Below are 7,904 nucleotides of genomic sequence, written 5' to 3' on the forward strand. Positions count from 1 at the left end.
CCGGCATGACTGAAGTGACTGAGCACGCACATGGATGTATATGTACAACTGATCACTTTGGTGTACCGCAGAAATTAGCACAACATTTTAAATCAACTATACTCCAATTAAAAAAAAATTCTATTTCCCAAAATATACCTGAAAGGAAGTGAAAAGACAAGCCATATTTGGGAAAAGATGTAAGCACAGAGTTAGTATCAAGATCCCCTATGGATCAGTAAGAAAAGATAAACAACTTAGGAGAAAAATGAGCAAAAACCATGAACTGGCATTTCCAAAAAATTGAAAGAGCTCTGGCCAGATAACATGCCATGGCTTCATCTCAAAAACCCTGCGAGACATATGCAGCGGCCACTTACTCTGAAAGGAAAGTCAGGTCATTAAAGTAATTTAGCCTAGGGTCACTTAATGCATTTCCTCTAATAGACTTTGAGATCTCCATTTACTCACTTCTTTATACCTTAGAAACTCTTTGCTATGTTCCCACATATCTTGGGTCTCTTCCTTAGTCATATGTTTGTCCAGGTTACATACATTAGGCTTCAGGGAATATAACTTAAGTAGGGGTCCCCAACCTCTGGGATCTAACATCTGATGATCTCAGGGCGGGGGGGCTGCTGATGTAATAATAATTGAAATATTGTGCACAATAAATGTATACCCTGGTGGCTCAGCGGTAAAGAATCCGCCTGCAATGCAGGAGACCGGGGTTCGATCCCTGGTTGGGATGATCCCCTGGAGAAGGGAATACTCCACTATTCTGGCCTGGAGAAGTCCATGGACAGAGGAGCCTGGTGGGCTATAGCCCATGGGGTCACAAAGAGTTGAACACGACTGAGTGACTAACACTTTCACTTTTTCACTCTTGAATCATCTCCAAACCATACCTCCCCACCCCGGTCTGTGGAAAATTTGTCCTCCATGAAAGCAGTCCCTGGTGCCAAATAGGCTGGGGACCGCTGACTTAAAGGCTGTGCTTTATGCAGTGCCACTGGTAACCTGAGAAGAAGGGGTGTGGGATAAAAAGAAATCCAAGATAGCCTTGCAGTCCAAAGGCTCGCCACTCGCTGACTGGCTGAGGTCTTGCACTGTGGTCTCTGACTGGGGACACATCTAGCTGAGATTTGACCACCTTGTGGGCACGAGGCCCTGCGCCGTGGGTGTGAGCCGGCGGGAAGTCGATGTCCCCTCCCAGGTCTGCGGTCCCCGGGGCTCTGTAGGCAGAAGCAGAAAGGCTTCTGGAAGATGTCCTCCACCGCTACCATCACCACAGAACCCACAGCCACCACCTTCCCCATTTTGCTGCCCAGCCTCGTCTCCATTTGTTTCTGAAAAACAATGAAAGTGAGCGTGGCATGGTTACACCTGGGAGTTTTCAGGCTTTTCTTCCTCTGAGCCCCTTTCTCTCGCTCATAATGGTGAGAGGGAACCCTTACTATGTACCCGATACTTCCTACATATATTAGCTCATTTAATTTTCCCCACAACCCTGTAACGTAAGTTTGATTGTCATCAGACTCATTCCACCCATGAGGAGACTGGTGCACAGAAAGTTTAAGTGACTTGCCCGAGGTCACACAGCTACTCAGAGCTGGAGCTGAGGTTCACATCAGCTTCTGACTCCTTATCAGAACCGTGAGGGGCTGGGCACAAGCCCACCAGAAGGCGAGTTCCGTGGAGCCAGGGGCCATGTGTATTTGCACTGTGGACCCACTGGGGATGCTCAGAAAGTCAGCCACAATTGTCATCCCAGCAGGATCTGTCAGGGAGGCAGGGAGCTAGCCTAGGAGAGAATTTGAGACAGTCTGAGTTCAAATCCTGGCTCTGCAACTCACTCACCATAGACCTTGGCAAGCCTCTCGAGGCCCCTCTGAGACTTAGGTTTCTCACCTGTAAAATGGAGGCCGTCCTAGTTGCTATTTCCAAGACTGCTCTGAGGGGTCAGGGAGAGATAAGTGTTGCTTGGTCAGGAGTAGGCCCTTCAGACTGTGAGTGAATGCCTGGTCCACCGCCTCACACACCATTGGTGCTGTGAACTGTCCAAGGACATTTAGATGGGAACCTCAGACTATGGGTCAGAAGGTCAGCGCCTGGAATTAGGGTGAAGTAGGCTCCTTAGCTGGCCAGGATGGCCAGAGCTGCCAAGCCAGATCCTGGGGCAGTCATTCCTTTCGTGACCACCAGGGGTCGCGGTTGACCACGCCTGCCTTTCTCCCTGGTCCCAGAGCCCAGAGGCAGCCTGCAGAGGACCTGGGGGACCCCGACATTCCTGCCAACTGCAAGGTGGGAACATTTCCAGCAAGAGTGCATCTGAGGTCCTGACCTGGCTTTCCCACCTCTGTTAAAGAAGTAGATTTTCCCATCCTCCTGTGGGAATGTCTGCTGTTCTTTTATCCACCCATCTGTCTCTGTTCTTTCACTCATCTGTCCATCCGTTCATCCTTCTGTCTGTCCATCTGCTCATTATTCCTTTATTTTCCATTTCATTTGCTCATGAATACACTTATCTGTCCTTTTATCCAGCCATCCACCTGACCATCCATCCATTCATCCTTCCATCCACCCAATACCCAACCTCTGTCTATCTGCCCTCTATCAATCCCACATGCACAGAGATTATGTTGAGGCAGACTTGCTCAGCCTGGGGTTCCCCATGAAGGGAGGAGGCCCAGGTGCTGCTCCCACCACCCCTCTCCCCCAGGCTCACCATATGCTGGGACCAGGGATATACCAGGCAATGATAACATATCATGATGTGTGTGGACAAAATTGGGGTAGCAAAAATGTCACATTTCATTATTAATTTTTTTTCCATTTATTTTTATTAGTTGGAAGCTATTACTTCACAACATTGCAGTGGGTTTTGTCATACATTGACATGAATCAGCCATGGAGTTACATGTATTCCCCATCCCGATCCCCCCTCCCACCTCCCTCTCCACCCAATTCCTCTGGGTCTTCCCAGTGCACCAGGCCGGAGCACTTGTCTCATGCATCCCACATGGGCTGGTGATCTGTTTCACTATAGATAATATACATGCTGTTCTCTAGAAACATCCCACCCTCGCCTTCTCCCATGGAGTCCAAAAGTCTGTTCTGTACATCTGTATCTCTTTTTCTGTTTTCCATATAGGGTTATCATTACCATCTTTCTAAATTCCATATATATGTGTTAGTATGCTGTAATGTTCTTTATCTTTCTGGCTTACTTCACTCTGTATAATGGGCTCCAGCTTCATCCATCTCATTAGGACTGGTTCAAATGAATTCTTTTTAATGGCTGAGTAATATTCCATGGTGTATATGTACCACAGCTTCCTTATCCATTCATCTACGGATGGGCATCTAGGTTGCTTCCATGTCCTGGCTATTATAAACAGTGCTGCGATGAACATTGGGGTGCACGTGTCTCTTTCAGATCTGGTTTCCTCAGTGTGTATGCCCAGAAGTGGGATTGCTGGGTCATATGGCAGTTCTATTTCCAGTTTTTTAAGGAATCTCCACACTGTTCTCCATAGTGGCTGTACTAGTTTGCATTCCCACCAACAGTGTAAGAGGGTTCCCTTTTCTCCACACCCTCTCCAGCATTTATTGCTTGTAGACTTTTGGATAGCAGCCATCCTGACTGGTGTGTAATGGTACCTCATTGTGGTTTTGATTTGCATTCTCTGATAATGAGTGATGTTGAGCATCTTTTCATGTGTTTGTTAGCCATCTGTATGTCTTCTTTGGAGAAATGTCTGTTTAGTTCTTTGGCCCATTTTTTGATTGGGTCATTTATTTTTCTGGAATTGAGTTGCAGGAGTTGCTTGTATATTTTTGAGATTAATCCTTTGTCTGTTGCTTCATTTGCTATTATTTTCTCCCAATCTGAGGGCTGTCTTTTCACCTTGCTTATAGTTTCCTTTGTTGTGCAAAAGCTTTTAAGTTTCATTAGGTCCCATTTGTTTATTTTTGCTTTTATTTCCAATATTCTGGGAGGTGGGTCATAGAGGATCCTGCTGTGATTCATGTCAGAGAGTGTTTTGCCTATGTTCTCCTCTAGGAGTTTTATAGTTTCTGGTCTTACATTTAGATCTTTAATCCATTTTGAGTTTGTTTTTGTGTATGGTGTTAGAAAGTGTTCTAGTTCCATTCTTTTACAAGTGGTTGACCAGTTTTCCCAGCACCACTTGTTAAAGAGGTTGTCTTTTTTCCATTGTATATCCTTGCCTCCTTTGTCGAAGATAAGGTGTCCATAGGTTTGTGGATTTATCTCTGGGCTTTCCATTCTGTTCCATTGATCTGTATTTCTGTCTTTGTGCCAGTACCATACTGTCTTGATGACTGTGGCTTTGTAGTAGAGTCTGAAGTCAGGCAGGTTGATTCCTCCAGTTCCATTCTTCTTTCTCAAGATTACTTTGGCTATTTGAGGTTTTTTGTATTTCCATACAAATTGTGAAATTATTTGTTCTAGTTCTGTGAAAAATACCGTTGGTAGCTTGATAGGGATTGCATTGAATCTATAGATTGCTTTGGGTAGAATAGCCATTTTGACAATATTGATTCTTCCAATCCATGAACACGGTATGTTTCTCCATCTGTTTGTGTCCTCTTTGATTTCTTTCATCAGTGTTTTATAGTTTTCTATGTATAGGTCTTTTGTTTCTTTAGGTAGATATACTCCTAAGTATTTTATTCTTTTTGTTGCAATGGTGAATGGTATTGTTTCCTTAATTTCTCTTTCTGTTTTCTCATTGTTAGTGTATAGGAATGCAAGGGATTTCTATGTGTTAATTTTATATCCTGCAACTTTACTATATTCATTGATTAGCTCTAGTAATTTTCTGGTAGAGTCTTTAGGGTTTTCTATGTAGAGGATCATGTCATCTGCAAACAGCAAGAGTTTCACTTCTTCTTTTCTTATCTGGATTCTTTTACTTCTTTTTCTGCTCTGATTGCTGTGGCCAAAACTTCCAACACTATGTTGAATAGTAGTGGTGAGAGTGGGCACCCTTGTCTTGTTCCTGATTTCAGGGGAAATGCTTTCAATTTTTCACCATTGAGGGTAATGCTTGCTGTGGCTTTGTCATATATAGCTTTTATTATGTTGAGGTATGTTCCTTCTATTCCTGCTTTTTGGAGAGTTTTAATCATAAATGGGTGTTGAATTTTGTCAAAGGCTTTCTCTGCATCTATTGAGATAATCATATGGTTTTTATCTTTCAATTTGTTAATGTGGTGTATTACATTGATTGATTTGCGAATATTAAAGAATCCTTGCATTCCTGGGATAAAGCCCACTTGGTCATGGTGTAGGATTTTTTTAATATGTTGTTGGATTCTGTTTGCTAGAATTTTGTTAAGGATTTTTGCATCTATGTTCATCAGTGATATTGGCCTGTAGTTTTCTTTTTTTGTGGCATCTTTGTCTGGTTTTGGAATTAGGGTGATGGTGGCCTCATAGAATGAGTTTGGAAGTTTACCTTCTACCGCAATTTTCTGGAAGAGTTTGAGTAAGATAGGTGTTAGCTCTTCTCTAAATTTTTGGTAGAATTCAGCTGTGAAGCCATCTGGTCCTGGGCTTTTGTTTGCTGGAAGATTTCTGATTACAGTTTCGATTTCCTTGCTTGTGATGGGTCTGTTAAGATCTTCTATTTCTTCCTGGTTCAGTTTTGGAAAGTTGTACTTTTCTAAGAATTTGTCCATTTCTTCCAAGTTGTCCATTTTATTGGCATAGAGCTGCTGGTAGTAGTCTCTTATGATCCTTTGTATGTCAGTGTTGTCTGTTGTGATCTGTCCATTTTCATTTCTAATTTTGTTAATTTGGTTCTTCTCTCTTTGTTTCTTAATGAGTCTTGCTAATGGTTTGTCAATTTTGTTTATTTTTTCAAAAAACCAGCTTTTAGCTTTGTTGATTTTTGCTATAGTCTCTTTAGTTTCTTTTGCATTTATTTCTGCCCTAATTTTTAAGATTTCTTTCCTTCTACTAACCCTGGGGTTCTTCATTTCTTCCTTCTCCAATTGCTTTCTTGTTTCTTGAGGTAAGCCTGTAATGCTATGAACCTTCCCCTTAGCACTGCTTTTACAGTGTCCCATAGGTTTTGGGTTGTTGTGTTTTCATTTTCATTCATTTCTATGCATATTTTGATTTCTTCTATGATTTGTTGGTTATTCAGAAGCATGTTATTTAGCCTCCATATGTTTGAATTTTTAACAATTTTTTTCCTGTAATTGAGATCTAATCTTACTGCACTGTGGTCAGAAAAGATGACTGGAATGATTTCAATTCTTTTTAATTTTCCAAGACCAGATTTATGGCCCAGGATGTGATCTATTCTGGAGAAGGTTCCGTGTGCACTTGAGAAAAAGGTGAAGTTGATTGTTTTGGGGTGAAATGTCCTATAGATATCAATTAGGTCTAGCTGGTCCATTGTGTCATTTAAGGTTTGTGTTTCCTTGTTAATTTTCTGTTTAGTTGATCTATCCATAGTTGTGAGTGGGGTATTAAAGTCTCCCACTATTATTGTGTTACTATTAATTTCCTCTTTCATACTCATTAGTGTTTGCCATACATATTGCGGTGCTCCTATGTTGGGTGCATATATATTTATAATTGTTATATCTTCTTCTTGGATTGATCCTTTGATCATTATGTAGTGTCCTTCTTTGTCTCTTTTCACATCCTTTATTTGAAAGTCTATTTTATCTGATATGAGTATCGTGACTCCTGCTTTCTTTTGGTCTCCGTTTGCGTGAAATATTTTTTTCCAGCCCTTCACTTTTAGTCTGTATGTGTCTCTTGTTTTGAGATGGGTCTCTTGTAGACAGCATATATAGGGGTCTTGTTTTTGTATCCATTCAGCCAATCTTTGTCTTTTGGTTGGGGCATTCAACCCATTTACATTTAAGGTAATTATTGATAGGTGTGGTCCCGTTGCCATTTACTTTGTTGTTTTGGGTTCACGTTTATACAACCTTTCTGCATTTCCTGTCTAGAGAAGATCCTTTAGCATTTGTTGAAGAGCTGGTTTGGTGGTGCTGAATTCTCTCAGCTTTTGCTTGTCTGTAAAGCTTTTGAATTCTCCTTCATGTCTGAATGAGATCCTTGCTGGGTACAGTAATCTAGGTTGTAGGTTATTCTCTTTCATTACTTTAAGTATGTCCTGCCATTGCCTTCTGGCCTGGAGGGTTTCTATTGATAGATCAGCTGTTATCCTTATGGGAATCCCTTTGTGTGTTATTTGTTGTTTCTCCCTTGCTGCTTTTAATATTTGTTCTTTGTGTTTGATCTTTGTTAATTTGATTAATATGTGTCTTGGGGTGTTTCGCCTTGGGTTTATCCTGTTTGGGACTCTCTGGGTTTCTTGGACTTGGGTGGCTATTTCCTTCCCCATTTTAGGGAAGTTTTCAGCTATTATCTCCTCGAGTATTTTCTCATGGCCTTTCTTTTTGTCTTCTTCTGGGATTTCTATGATTCGAATGTTGGGGCGTTTCACATTGTCCCAGAGGTCCCTGAGGTTGTCCTCATTTCTTTTGATTCTTTTTTCTTTTTTCCTCTCTGCTTCATTTATTTCCACCATTTTATCTTCTACCTCACTTATCCTATCTTCTGTCTCCATTATTCTACTCTTGGTTCCCTCCAGAGTGTTTTTGATGTCATTTATTGCATTATTCATTTTTAATTGACTCTTTTTTATTTCTTCTAGGTCTTTATTAAACATTTCGTGCATCTTCTCAATCTTTGTCTCCAGGCTATTTATCTGTAACTCCATTTTATTTTCAAGATTTTGGATCATTTTTATTATCATTATTCTAAATTCTTTTTAAGGTAGATTCCCTATCTCCTCCTCTTTTGTTTGACTTGGTGGGCATTTTTCATTTTCCTTTACCTGTTGGGTATTTCTCTCCCTTTTCATCTTGTT

General features: G+C 41.2%; 1 pseudogene; it reads right to left on the reverse strand.

Annotated features, from left to right (window-relative positions):
* Positions 1 to 390: 390 nt before the first annotated feature.
* LOC133050453 (nucleic acid dioxygenase ALKBH1-like) lies at positions 391 to 1,298 on the reverse strand (annotated as a pseudogene).
* Positions 1,299 to 7,904: the final 6,606 nt, after the last annotated feature.

The sequence above is a fragment of the Dama dama genome, chromosome 4 (assembly GCF_033118175.1).
Source record: "Dama dama isolate Ldn47 chromosome 4, ASM3311817v1, whole genome shotgun sequence".
Taxonomy (NCBI): domain Eukaryota; kingdom Metazoa; phylum Chordata; class Mammalia; order Artiodactyla; family Cervidae; genus Dama; species Dama dama.